This window comes from Macaca thibetana, chromosome 14 (assembly GCF_024542745.1).
Source record: "Macaca thibetana thibetana isolate TM-01 chromosome 14, ASM2454274v1, whole genome shotgun sequence".
NCBI lineage: Eukaryota > Metazoa > Chordata > Mammalia > Primates > Cercopithecidae > Macaca > Macaca thibetana.
Window position 1 is genome coordinate 57388285 of NC_065591.1, and position 13544 is coordinate 57401828.

The 13544-nt window shown below is 38.5% G+C and overlaps 2 protein-coding genes across 10 annotated transcripts in view; one reads left to right on the top strand and one right to left on the bottom strand.

Annotated features, from left to right (window-relative positions):
- The window catches only part of RPL27A (ribosomal protein L27a), a 1008958-nt gene that overhangs the window by 569739 nt on the left and 425675 nt on the right, over positions 1-13544 (bottom strand). The window lies entirely within an intron of this gene.
- RIC3 (RIC3 acetylcholine receptor chaperone) overlaps positions 1-13544 on the top strand; it is a 56251-nt gene that overhangs the window by 37634 nt on the left and 5073 nt on the right. The window lies entirely within an intron of this gene.

Below are 13544 nucleotides of genomic sequence, written 5' to 3' on the forward strand. Positions count from 1 at the left end.
AGGGTTTCATCATGTTGGCCAGGCTGGTCTCGAACTCCTGACCTCAAGTGACCCACCTGCCTCAGCCCCTCAAAGTGCTGGGATTACAGGCATGGGCCACCATGCCTGACCACATGTTTAACTTTATTAGAAACTGTCAACCTGCTTTCCTAAGTAGCTCTTCTTTTTCCCTTCCCACCAGCAGTGTATGGCAATTGAAGTTACTCCACATCCTTGGTAACACTTGGTCTTGTCAGTCTTTTTAATTTTATCTATTCTAGTGAGTGTAAAGTGATATCTTAATTGTGACTTTAATTTACCTTTCTCCAGTGACTAATGATGATGAACATTTTTTCATGTGCTTATTTGCCATCTGCATATCTTTGAAGTGTCTGTTCAAATCGTTTGCCAATTTTTAAATTGGGTTGATTAGGTTCTTGTTGGGTTGCAAGAGTTCTTTATATATTCTGAGGACAAGTTATTTGTCATTTCTGTATTTTGCAAATATTTTATGTAGCTTGCCTTTATATTTTCTTAACAGCATCTTTCAAAGAGTAGAAGTTTTAAATTTTGATGAACTCCAACTTACCATTTTTTTCTTTATGATTTGCTTTTTTTTTTTTTTTTTTGAGACAGAGTCTTGCTCTGGCCCCCCAGGCCTGAGTGCAGTGGCGCCATCTCGGCTCACTGTAAGCTCCACCTCCCAGGTTCACACCATCCTCCTGCCTCAGCCTCCCTAGTAGCTGGGACTACAGGCGCCTGCCACCATGCCTGGCTAATTTTTTTGTATTTTTAGTAGAGATGGGGTTTCACCGTGTTAGCCAGGATGGTCTCAATCTCCCGACCTTGTGATCCGCCTGCTTCAGCCTCCCAAAGTGCTGGGATTACAGGCATAAGCCACTGTGCCAGGCCCATTTTTTATGTTCTGTTTAAGAAATATTTGCCTAACCCACAAGGTTTGCCTAACTCCCATGTTTTCTAGAAATTTTACGGTTTTAGCTTTTACATTTAGGCCTGTGATCTATTTTGAGTTAACCTTTATAGATGGTCTGAGGTATCAGGACTGAGGTTTATTTTTTTCCATATCAAATACCCAATTGTTCAGCTTCTTTTGTTACGTTTAATTAGCTTGACATTTGCTTGAAAAACCAGTTGACCATGCATGTGCTTGTCTGTTCTGGGCTCTATTCTGTTCCATTGATCTGTATGTCTCTACTTGTACCAATAGCACATGGTCCTTATTACTGTGTCTTTATAGTAAGTCTTGGTTTTGGGTAGTTCAAGTTGTTCAGATTTTTTTTTCCAAAATTATTTTGGCTATTTCCTTCACTATTTCAGATAAATTTACAATTAGTTTGTCAGTTTTTATGAAAAAGCCTGATGGGATTTTGATTGGTACTGCTTTGAATCATTAAATCAATTTGGAAGAATCAATACAGTAACTATATTGAATCTTCTAGTTCATGAACATGTTATATCTCACCATTTTAGATCTTTTAAAAGTTCTCTCAGCAATGTATGGTAGTTTCCAAGGTATAGGTCTTGCATATGTGAGGGATACTGGTCTGTGATTTTCTTTTCCTGTAATGTCTTTGGTTTTGATTTCAGGGTAATCTTGGCCTCATAAAATGCATTGGGATGTGTTCCTTTTTCTGTTTTCTGGAAAAGTTTCTGTAGAGTTACTGTTATTTATGCCATACAAGTTATGTGGAATTCTCCAATGATATTATCTTGGTCTGGAGTTTTGTTTTCTTTTTTCTTTTCTATTCTATTCTTTTCTTTCCTTCCTTTCTTTCTTTTTCCTTTTCCCTTTTTTTCTTTCCCTTTTTCTTTCTTTTCTTTCTTTTGTTTTCCTCTCTCCCTTTTTTTTTTCAGGGTCTTGCCCTGTTGCCCATGAACAGTGGCACATGATCATGGCTCACTGTTTGATCTCCTGGGCTCAAGCAACCCCCCAACCTCAGCCTCCTCAGTAGCTGGGCCTACAGGCATGCACCACCATGCCTGGCTAATTTTTCAATTTTTTAAATTTAAAAAATTAGCCAGGCATGGTGGTGCATGCCTGTAGGCCCAGTTACTCATGCCTGGTCTTGTACTCCTGGTCTTAAGCAATCTTCTCGTCTTGGCCTCCCAAATGCTGGGATTATAGGTATGAGCCATTGTGCCCAGTTGACCTGGAGTTTTCTTTGTGGGAAGATGTCTATGAATTTAATGTATTTTATGGATATAGTGCTATTCAGGTCATTCACTTCTTGAGTGAACTTTGATACTTTGTATCTTTCAAGGAATTTACATAGTTCATCCATGTTGTCAACTTTGTTATTAGTATAAAGTTGTTCATAATATAGTCTAATTATCCATTTAATGTATGTAAGATCTGTAGAGATGCACTCTCTTCTATTCTTGATCCTGGTAATTTGTTTCTTTTCCTGATCAAGCTGCCCAGAGGTTTATCAACCTTGTTATCTTTTCAAAGAACTATATTTTGGTTTCTTTTCTTTTTTTTTTTTTTTTTTTGGTTTGTTTCTTATTTCATTGACTTGTGTTTCTTTCTTTCTGGTACTTTTGGTTTAATTTGCCTTTTTCTAGTTTCTCAAGGTGGAAGCTTAGACCCATGACCTATATTTTTGGCCATTATTTTATTAATGATCTGTGTCTTTGTATCTCTCTTATTTCTTTCTGGCTCTCCAGTTGCATATATGTTTGATATTGCCCCACAGGTCATGTAAGTTCTGTTCACTGTTTTTCAGGGTTTTTTTTTCCTTACCATGCTTAGTTTTGAGTAGTTTTTCCAGCTATGTCTTCAGGTTTATTTGTGTCTTCTTCTACTGTATCTAACCTACTGTTAATCTTATTCAGTGTTTTTTAATTTCAGATATTATTTCTAGAAGTTTCATTTGGGTCTTTTTTATATCTCATTTATTCATATTTTACTCTACTTTCTTAAACATATGAGGTATATCTGTAATAGCTTTCTTGACTGTTTTAATTGCTAATTTCATCATCCATGCCATTTCTGGGAATGTTTCTGTTGACTAATTATTCTCCTGGTAATGGGTCCTAATTTCTTTTTTTTTTTTTTTTTTTTCATACCTGGTAGGTTTTGATTTGATGATGGATATTACAAACTTTACATTGTTAGGTGCTGGATTTTGTTTTAGTGCTTTAAATAGTGTTGGATTTCATTAGGTTAGCAGTTAGGTTAGTAGAAAACAGTTGAATCCTTTAAGGCTTTAGCATTTTTTAGGTTGGGTCCAGAACAGCCTTTATTCTAGGGCTAATTTTTTAGTTATATGCTTATACCATAATTTGTCCATTCACCAGTTGAGGAACGTTTGGGTTGTTCCTGGCTTTGCACTCTTATGACTCAAGCCGCTATGAACTTTTGCATATGAGTCTTTGTGAATATTTATAGCAGGTTACTTTTAATAGCCAAGAACTGGAAACAACCTGAATGTCTTTTAGGAGGTGAATAAACTGTGGTATATAAATACTGTGGTATACACTCAGCAATAAAAAGGAATGAACTACATGTACAACAACCTAGATGAATTTCCGGAGCATTATGCTGAGTGTAGGGGGAAAAACTGATTCCCAAAGGTTACATACTATATGATTCAATTTATAATTGACATGGCAATATTATAGAAATAGAGAACTGATCAGTTGTTGCTAGGAGTTAAGACAGGAATAGGAGTAGGAAAGAGTGAGTGTGCCATGAAAGGGCAACATAAGGGATCCTTGTGGTGATGGAAAATGTTCTGTATACTGACTGTATCAATATTAATATCTTGGTGGTTATATTGTAGTATAGTTTTGCTAGATGTTGCCTTTGGGAGAAACTGGATAAAGGGTACATGAGATTTCTGTATTACTATTAGTATTATTTTTTAAAGGGATAGGGTCTTAACCATGTTGCCCATGCTGGGGCTCAGGCGATCCTCCCACCTCAGCCTCCTGAGTAGCTGGGACTCCAGGTGCATGCCACTGTGCCTGGCTTGTATTATTTCTTATATACTGCCGGTGAATCTGTAATTATCTAAAAATAAAAAAGGTTAATTTTTTTAAAGAGCAACACAAATTCTAAGGGAAAAGATTGTGTAACTTAAATACATAAAACTTTTACCTTCTGCAGATCAGAGAATATTACACAGTTTAAAGGACAAGAATAAACTGGAAAAATATTTATAACAAATATAATTGAAAAAAGTTATCTTTTTTTTTTTTTTTTTTTGAGACAGAGGCTTGCTTTGTTGCCCAAGTTGGAGTGCTGTAGCTTGATATCTGCTCATTGCAATCTCTACCTCCTGAGTTCAAGTGATTCTTGTGCCTCAGCCTCCCAAATAGCTGGGACTACAGTCATGCGCCACCATGCCCAGCTAATTTTTTTGTTTTTAGTAGAGATGGGATTTCGCCATGTTGGCCAGACTGGTTTTGAACTCCTGGCCTCAAACGATCTGCCCACCACAACCTCCCAAAGTGCTGGGATTACAGATGTGAGTCACTGCATCTGGCCGATATCTTTAATATGTTAAAAAGTTCTTGAACTAATTTAGAAAACACTGATATCCTTACAGATAAGCAGTTCACAAAGAGAAAAAATGCAGCCAGCTATGAAACATATAAAAAAGTATTTTAATCTCACAAGTAATTAATGAAATGAAATTCAGTTTTTCCTCCAAATTGCAGTTTTCATTGTTCCCCCTCTACCTACCTTTTAGGTTTTGTTGAAAATATATGGAATTTTAACTACAAGTGATATTAATTTTTAAAGATACTAACCTTTTCTGTTTTAAGTGTCATTTCTTAACAGTAGCATTAAATTCCTAGGCCACATTATCAATACTTATTTTATGTTGATAATTCTTACAGATTTCATTGTTAACCACTGTCTCATATATAGCATCATTTTTCTTGAATTTAAATTTTGACTAAGTTTTGTATTTGTCAAGAATATCTTCATATTTCTTTCCCATATAGTATTGTGTACGGAGTACTTGGATATCTGTACATATTTTTCACCTGTACACAAACAAATTGTTTGGCTGCGTATAAAATCATTGATTATGCCACTTTCCCTAAAAAGTTAGAAAATATTGCTTCATTCTTTACTTTAATTTGATGTTGAAAATGAGAAATCTTATCCTGGTCTGCTCCTTTTTCTCAATAGGTTACCTGTTTTTAGTTAGCTAGCTTGCTTGTTTTCTGTCTGGAAATTTGTTTTTTCTTTCTTTTCTTTTTTTTTTAAAAATTATACTTTGTAAGTTCTAGGGTACATGTGTACAACGTGCAGGTTTGTTACATAGGTATACATGTTCCATGTTGGTTTGTTCCACCCATCAACTCGTCATTTACATTAGGTATTTCTCCTAATGCTATCCCTCTTCCAGCTCTCCATCCCGACAGGTCCCAGTGTCTAATGTTCTCCACCCTGTGTCCGAGTGATCTCATTGTTCAGTTCCCACCTATGAGTGTTTGGTTTTCTGTCCTTGTGATAGTTTGCTAAGAATGCTGGTTTCCAGCGACATGAACTCATTCTTTTTTATGGCTGCATAGTATTCCATAGTGTATATATGCTACATTTCCTTAATCCAGTCTATCATTGATGAACATTTGGGTTGGTTCCAAGTCTTTGCTATTGTGAATAGTGCCGCAATAAATGTACGTGTGCATGTGTCTTTATAGTAGCATGATTTATAATCCTTTGGGTATATACCCAGTGATGGGATTGCTGGGTCAAATGGTGATTCTAGTTCTAGATCCTTGAGGAATCGCCACACTGTCTTCCACAATGGTTGAACTAATTTGCACTCCCACCAACAGTGTAAAAGCGTTCCTGTTTCTCCACATCCTGCCCAGCATCTATTATTTCCTTACTTTTTAATGATTGCCATTCTAACTGGCGTGAGATAGTATCTCATTGTGGGTTTGATTTGCATTTCTCTGATGACCAGTGATAGCATTTTTTCATATGTCTGTTGGCTGCATATGTGTCTTCTTTTGCGAAGTGTCTGTTCATATCCTTTGCCCACTTTTTGATGGGGTATTTTGTTTTTTCCTTGTAAATTTGAGTTTTTTGTAGATTCTAGATATTAGCCCTTTATCAGATTGGTAGATTGCAAAAATTTTCTCCCATTCTGTAGGTTGCCTGTTAACTCGAATGGTAGTTTCTTTTGCTGTGCAGAAGCTCTTTAGTTTAATTAGATCCCATTTGCCAATTCTGGCTTTTGTTGCCATTGCTTTTGGTGTTTTAGTCATGAAGTCCTTGCCCATGCCTATGTCCTGAATGGTATTGCCTAGGTTTTCTTCTGGGGTTTTTATGGTTTTTGGTCTAACATTTAAGTCTTTAATCCATCTTGAATTAATTTTTGTATAAGGTGTAAGGAAGGGATCCAGTTTCAGCTTTCTACATATAGCTAGCCAGTTTTCCCAGCTCCATTTATTAAATAGGGAATCCTTTCCCCATTTCTCATTTTTGTCAGGTTTGTCAAAGATCAGATGGTTGTACATGTGTGGTGTTATTTCTGAGGCCTCTGTTCTGTTCCATTTGTCTATATATCTGTTTTTGTACCAGTACCAGGCTGTTTTGGTTACTATAGCCTTGTAGTATAGTTTCAAGTCAGGTAGCGTGATGCCTCCAGCTTTTAAAAATTCTGAATTTGGTCAGATAATCTGTGCATGTCTGAGTGTGTACGAATGTGTGGATTTTTCATAGTATTTTTGTCAAGCATTTAGTGAGTCCTTCCCATCGGAAGACTCAAGGCTTTCTTCAGCTAAAGGATATTTTCTTTTATAATCTCTTTAATTATTGCTCCCATTTACCCTATTTTGTTCTCTCGTTCTAGAAGTCCAGTAATTCTGAAATTGGATATTGTTGATAGTTTGCCATGCAGCTTATCTTTTTTCCTCATAATTTCCACTTCTTTATCATTTTATCTTTGTGCTGGGAGAATTCCTCAACTTGGACTTTTAATATACTAATTTGATTTTCAGCCGTGTCCATTTCAATCTGCTATTTTCTTTTTCTTTTCTTTTTTTTTTTTTTTTTTTGAGACAGAGTCTCGCTCTGTCTTCCAGGCTGGAGTGCAATGGCGCGATCTCAGCTCACTGCAACCTTTGCTGCCTGGGTTCAAGTGATTCTCTTGTTTCAGCCTCCTAAGTAGCTGAAACTACGGGTGCCCGCCACTACTCCCGGTTAATTTTTTTGTATTTTTAGTAGAGACAGGGTTTCGCCATGTTGGTCAGGCTGGTCTCGAACTCTTGACCTCAGGTGATCCAACTGCTTCAGTCTCCCAAAGTGTTAGGATTACAGAAGTGAGCCAATGCACCTCGCCCAATCTGCTATTTTCTTGCTGAGCATTAATTTTTTTTTTATTTACAATTATGGCTTTCTATTCAATAGCTCCTTTTTATTTCTTGTTTGCTCCCTTTTTAAATTGAAGCCTGGCTAGGTTTTATCAATGCAGTATCTTCTTGAATATTATTGGGAATATCAATCATAAATTGGTTGATATTAACTCCTATTTCCTGCACTATTTTATTAGAGACTATTGGCATAGTTTGTTTCGGTTAGTTTTGTTCCCTCATTTTGAACTGCTGGTTTTCTCATAGGAGCAGTGAATTTTTGTTGCTTGCTTATATTTTTAATGATGTTCTTTTTTTTTTTTTTTTTTTTTTTTGAGACAGACTCTTGCTCTGTTGCGCCCAGGCTGGTGTGCAGTGGCGCGATCTTGGCTCACTGCAAGCTCTACCACCTGGGTTCATGCCATTCTCCTGCCTCAGCCTCCCAAGTAGCTGGGACTACAGGCTCCTGCCACCATGCCTGGCTAATTTTTTGTATTTTTAGTAGAGATGGGGCACTGTGTTAGCCAGGATGGTCTCGATCTCCTGACCTCATGATCCACCCGCCTCAGCCTCCCAAAGTGCTGGGATTACAGGTGTGAGCTACCGCGCCCGCCCTTAATGATGTTCTTGAGTAACCAGTAATGTTGGCTTACATAGGCTACCTCAGCAGTTTTATGAGTTATTATTTGATTTTCCTCAGGGGGCCTCTTCCTCTTTTAAAAAGAAAATTATTTATTTTAATGAATACATAAAATTATATATATCGATGTTTTGATATATGTATACACTGTGAAATGGCTAAATCAAGCTATTTAACATATGCATTACCTCACATACTTAAAGATTTTTGTGGTGAGAACACTTAAAATGTACTCTGTTAGCAATTTTCAAATATACAACATACTGTCATTAACTGTAGTGTGTACAATATATAATAGATCTCTTGGACTTACTTATTCCTCCTATCCAGCTGAAATTTTATGTCCTTTGACTAGCATTTCCCTGATCCCCCCAGCTTCGGATAACCACTATTTTATTTTCTTTATGATCTTGACTTTTTTACACTCCACATATAAGTGAAATCACGCTGTATCTGTCTTTGTGTGCCTGGCTTATTTTGGTTAACATAATGTCCTCCAAGTTCATCCATGTTGTCATAAATAACAGGATTTCCTTTTTGAAAGCTGAGTAGGCCAGGTGTGGTGGCTCACGCTTGTAATCCCAACACTTTGGGAGGCCGAGGCAGGTGGATCACTTGAGCCTAGGAGTTCAAGACCAACCTGGATAACACGGTGAAACCCTGTCTCCACAAAATACAAAAGATTGCTAGGCATGGTGGCATGTGCCTAGTCCCAGCTACTTGGGAGGCTGAGGTGGGAGGCTGAGATGAGTCCAAGAGGTGGAGATTGCAGTGAGCTGAGATTGTGCCACTGCACTCCAGCCTGGGTGACAGTGTGAGACCTTGTCTCAAAAAAAAAAAAAAAAAAAAAAAAAAAACTGAGTAGTATTCTGTTGTGTATATGTGCCACATTTTCTTTATTCATCCATTCATGGATGTTCAGATTGGTGCTATAGTGTGGCTATTGTGAATAATGCTACAGTGAACATGGGAGTGCAGATATCTTTTTGACGGACTGATTTCTTATCTTTTGGATATATATCCAGTAGTGGTATTGCTGGATCATATGATAGTTCTATTTTTAATTTGTTGAGGAGTCACTATACTGTTTTCCATACTGACTGTACTAGTTTACATTCCCAGCAATAGTATATAAGGGTTCCCTTTTCTCTACATCCTTGTCGACACTTATTATTGCCTTTTGTCTTTTTGATAATAGCCATTCTAACAGATGTGGTGATATTGTGGTTTAAATTTGCAATTCTTGAATGTTTAGTGATGTTGAGCACTTTCTCATATGCCTGTTGACTATTTTTAATGTCTTCTTTTGAGAAGTGTCTATTTATAAATTAGGTTTATAATAACCTATAAAAATAGGTTTTTGCCTATTTTTAAATTAGGTTTTCTTTTGCTATGGAGTTGAGTTCCTTATATATTTTATATATTAACCCATTATCAAATATATGGTTTGCAAATATTTTCTCCCATTACATAGATTGTCTCTTCACTCTGTTGTTTCCTTTGCTGTACAGAAGCTTTTTGCAGTAATCCCATTTGTCTATTTTCACCTTTGTTGCATGGGCTTTTGGTGTCATATCCAAAAATATCATTGTCCAGACCAATGTCATGGAGCTTTTTCCCTAGGTTTTCTTCTAGTAGTTTTACAGTTTCAAGTCTTAGGTTTAAGTCTTCAGTGCATTTTGAGTTGATTTTTGTAAACGTGAGGTGTGAGATGAGGGTCTGATTTCACTGTTTTCCATGTGGATATCCAGTTTCCCCAACACCATTTATTGAAGAGATTGTCCTTTGACCTTTTTGTGTTTGTCGTTTAACCTATGTGTATGTGTGTATGTTTTATTTTTTGGCATCTTTGTTTAAAAAAATTGACCGTAAATGTGTGGATTTATTTCTGGGCTTTCTATTCTGTTCCATGAGTCTGTATGTCTGTTTTTATGCCAGTAACATACTGTTTTGATTACTATAGCTTTGTAGTAGATTTGGGAATCAGGCACTGTGATGCCTCTGGCTTTGTTCTTTTTGTTCATGATTGCTTTGGCCATTTGGGGTCTTTTGTGGTTCCATATGAATTTTAGAATTGTTTATTCTATTTCTGTGAAAAATTGTCATTGAAATTTTGATAGGGATTGTATTGAATCTGTAGATTGCTTTGTATACTATGGACATTTTAGTAATATCAATTCTTCCAATCCATAAACAGGACATCTTTTCATTTTATTTGTGTCTTCTTCAATTTCTTTCATCAAAATTTTATAGTTTTCAGTTCAGCCTCCCAAGTAGCTGGGATTACAGGCATGCACCACCACCCCCAGCTAATTTTGTATTTTCAGTAGAGGTGGGGTTTCACCTTGTTGGTCAGGCTGGTCTCGAACTCCTGACCTCAGATGATCCACTCACCCCAGCCTCCCAAAGTGCTGGGATTACAGGCGTGAGCCACTGCACCCAGCCTATACTTTCATATATATATTTGTGTTACTAAATAGTGTCCCTTGCTCTCTACTTGAAGAACACCCTTGAGCATTTCTTATAAGATAGATCTTGTGCGGATAAGCTCCTTCAACTTTTGTCTGGCAGAGTGTTTGTTTTTTCCTCATTTCTGAAGGAGAACTTTGCCAACTACAGTATTCTTGGTTGACCTTTTTTTTGTTTTGGTTTTCCATAAGCATTTTGAATATATTTTCCCACTCTTTTCTGGCCTTTAAGGTTTCTGCTGATAAATCTGTTAGAACTCCCTTATATGTGATCTACGTTTTTTCTTTTGCTGCTTCCAGCATCCTCTCTTTTATTTTTGATAGTCTGATTATAATACTTCTTGATGTAGCCTTACTTGAGTTCAGTCTGATTGGAGACTTTTGACCTTCCTGTACCCAGATATTTATAACTTTCCCCAGATTTGTATAGTTTTCTGCTATTATTTCTTTAAACTTTCTATCCTTTTGTCTCTCTCTCCTCCTTCTTGAACTCCAGTTCCCATAAATCCCATAAGCTGCCCCATAAATCCCATAAGCTTTCTTTCTTTTCATTCTTTTTTTCTCACCCAACTGTATATTGTCAAATAATGTCTTTAGATTCAAAGGTTCATTCTTTTGCTCAGTTTCGCTGTCGATACTCTCTATTGCATTTTTCATTTCATTTCTCATATTTTTCAGCTGTAGAATTTCTATTTGATTTTTTATATATAATTTCAATCTCTTGTAAATTTATTTATTTATTTATTGTTTTCCTGGTTTCCTTTAATTGTTTCTCTATATTTTCTTGAAGTTCTCTGAGTTTCCTTAAAACAGTTATCTTGAATTCTTTGTTAGGCAATTCATGTTCATGTGTCTTTATTTCCTTTTTTTTTTTTTTTTTGAGACGGAGTTTTGTCTTGTTGCCCAGGCTGGAGTGCAATGGCATAATCTCGGCTCACTGCAACCTCTGCCTCCTGGGTTCAAACAATTCTCCTGCCTCAGCCTCCAGAGTAGCTGGAATTACAGGCACCTGCCACCATGCCCGGCTAACTTTTTGTATTTTTAGTAGAGACAGGATTTCACCATGTTGGCCAGGTTGGTTTTGAACTCCTGACCTCAGGTGATCTACCTCTCTTGGCCTCCTAAAGTGCTGAGATTACAAGCGTGAGCCACCGCGCCCAGGCATATCTTCATTTCTTTAGGGTCTGTTCCTGGTGCTTTATTTTGTTCATTGGTGGCAACATGTTTCCCTGATTGTTCTTGATCCTCATGGCTATGCATTTGTGTCTGTGCATTTGAAGAAGCAGGGACTTATGCTGGTGAATGGTTTTTGCATACTGGCTTTGTCTGGAAAAGCCATTCACCAGTCAGCATGCCCAGAGATTCTGGATAGGCCATTTGGTGTGATCTGCAGGTGGCCTTGCTGCTAGAGTCCTTAGGCAGGGTGGCCTGGTGCTGAGTCCATGGGGTTGGGGTTGAATCCTGGATCCCTTGGGGTGTACCTGTTGATTAAATCCTCAGGCATGGGCCTGGAGCTCGTATCTTGTGCGGAGAGGCTATCCCAAAGCCTAGGTCCGCAAGGGCTGACCTGGGGCTGGACTGGGCCTTGAGCCTGGGACTTCAGAGATTGGCCAGATGCTAGAATGAACATGGTGCCTGGGTCCACTGAAATGGGCCTGGAGTCTGAGTCTGATGGATGTGTCTGGAGGCTAGGTCCATTAGGGCTAGCCTGGGTCCTGGGGCCAGAGGCCCCAGCCTAGAACCTAGGTCCATAGGGGCAGTCCTGGGGTTCTGAGGGCCAGCCCAATGCTAGGGTCTACTGGGTTGGCCTAGACCCAGGGTCTGCTGGATTGTGGGAATGCAGGGGCCAACCTGAAAGTAGCGGGGGTCATAGAGACTAGCCTGGCACTGGGCAGGCCTGGAGTCTGTGTCTGCAGGTGCTGGCCTGGTAACTGAAGTTAGGGGTGCCAATTTGGCATTGGGGCTACATGGGCAGACCTGGCTCTGATTTTGTCTGGAACCTAGGGTGGGACTGGATTATGGGGCCATAGTTGCTGGCCTGATGCTTGGTAGGCCCGGAGTCTGTATCTGCAGGGGCCAGCATGGAGGCTGGGTTTGTGGGTACAGGCATTATGACTAGGGAGGCAGAGCTGGACTGAGGCCTGGTGTTGGGGTAGGCTGAGAGCCTGAGTCTGGGTGGCCTTCCCTCTTAAAGCAGATAGTCATGAAAATTCAAAGGTAAGCTTTGTTTTAGGTGTGGGAAGGCAGGGACATGCCAGCAAATGGACTTCTTTTAAGCATTCAGTGGCTGGGAGCTGACTAGCAAGCAGCTTTTCCAGCTCCTGTCCTTGACCATGGAGGCTGAGGGTCTTGGGTAGCTAAGCTCCACTTTACCTAGCATTCCATCCACAGTAAGTTGAGCCTTGGAATAAAGACTGCATTGGCAAAATTCTTAACATACTACTGTGAGTGCTGGTGAGGGTGTGATAAGATGGACAGTCTTTATATCACTGGTAAGATTGAAAATTTATACCACTCTTCTGGAAAGGAATTTGGCAGAGTATAGAAAAGACTTTTAAAATGTCCATTCCCTTTGGTCTAGTTTTCATATTTATAGAAATCTATCTTAAAGAATTAAGGAAGTGGACATAGACTTACATTAAGAGATCTTAACTTGTATACTACTTATAATAGGGGAAAATTGGAAAGAATCTAAATGTCCTAGAAAAGAGGACTAGTAAATCATGTCAGTTATGTAGCTATATGATGAGGTGTTTTGCAGCCAGCTTTCAAATGCCTAATGACATGGAGAGATGCTCATGATATAATGTTGAATTGAAAAACATCAGGATATAACCTTTTATGCACAAATATGATCCTTCTTTTTAAAAAAAGGGAAAAAGAAAATACATGTTGGCTGGGCGCAGTAGCTCATGCCTGTAATCCCAACACTTTGGGAGACCGAGGTAGGTGGATCACCTGAGGTCAGGAGTTTGAGACCAGCCTGGCCAACGTGGTGAAACCCCGTCTCTACTAAAAATACAAAAAATTAGCCAGGTGTGGTGGAATGCACCTGTAGTCTCAGCTACTCAGCAGGCTGAGGCAGGAGAATCACTTGAACCATGGACGTGGAGGTT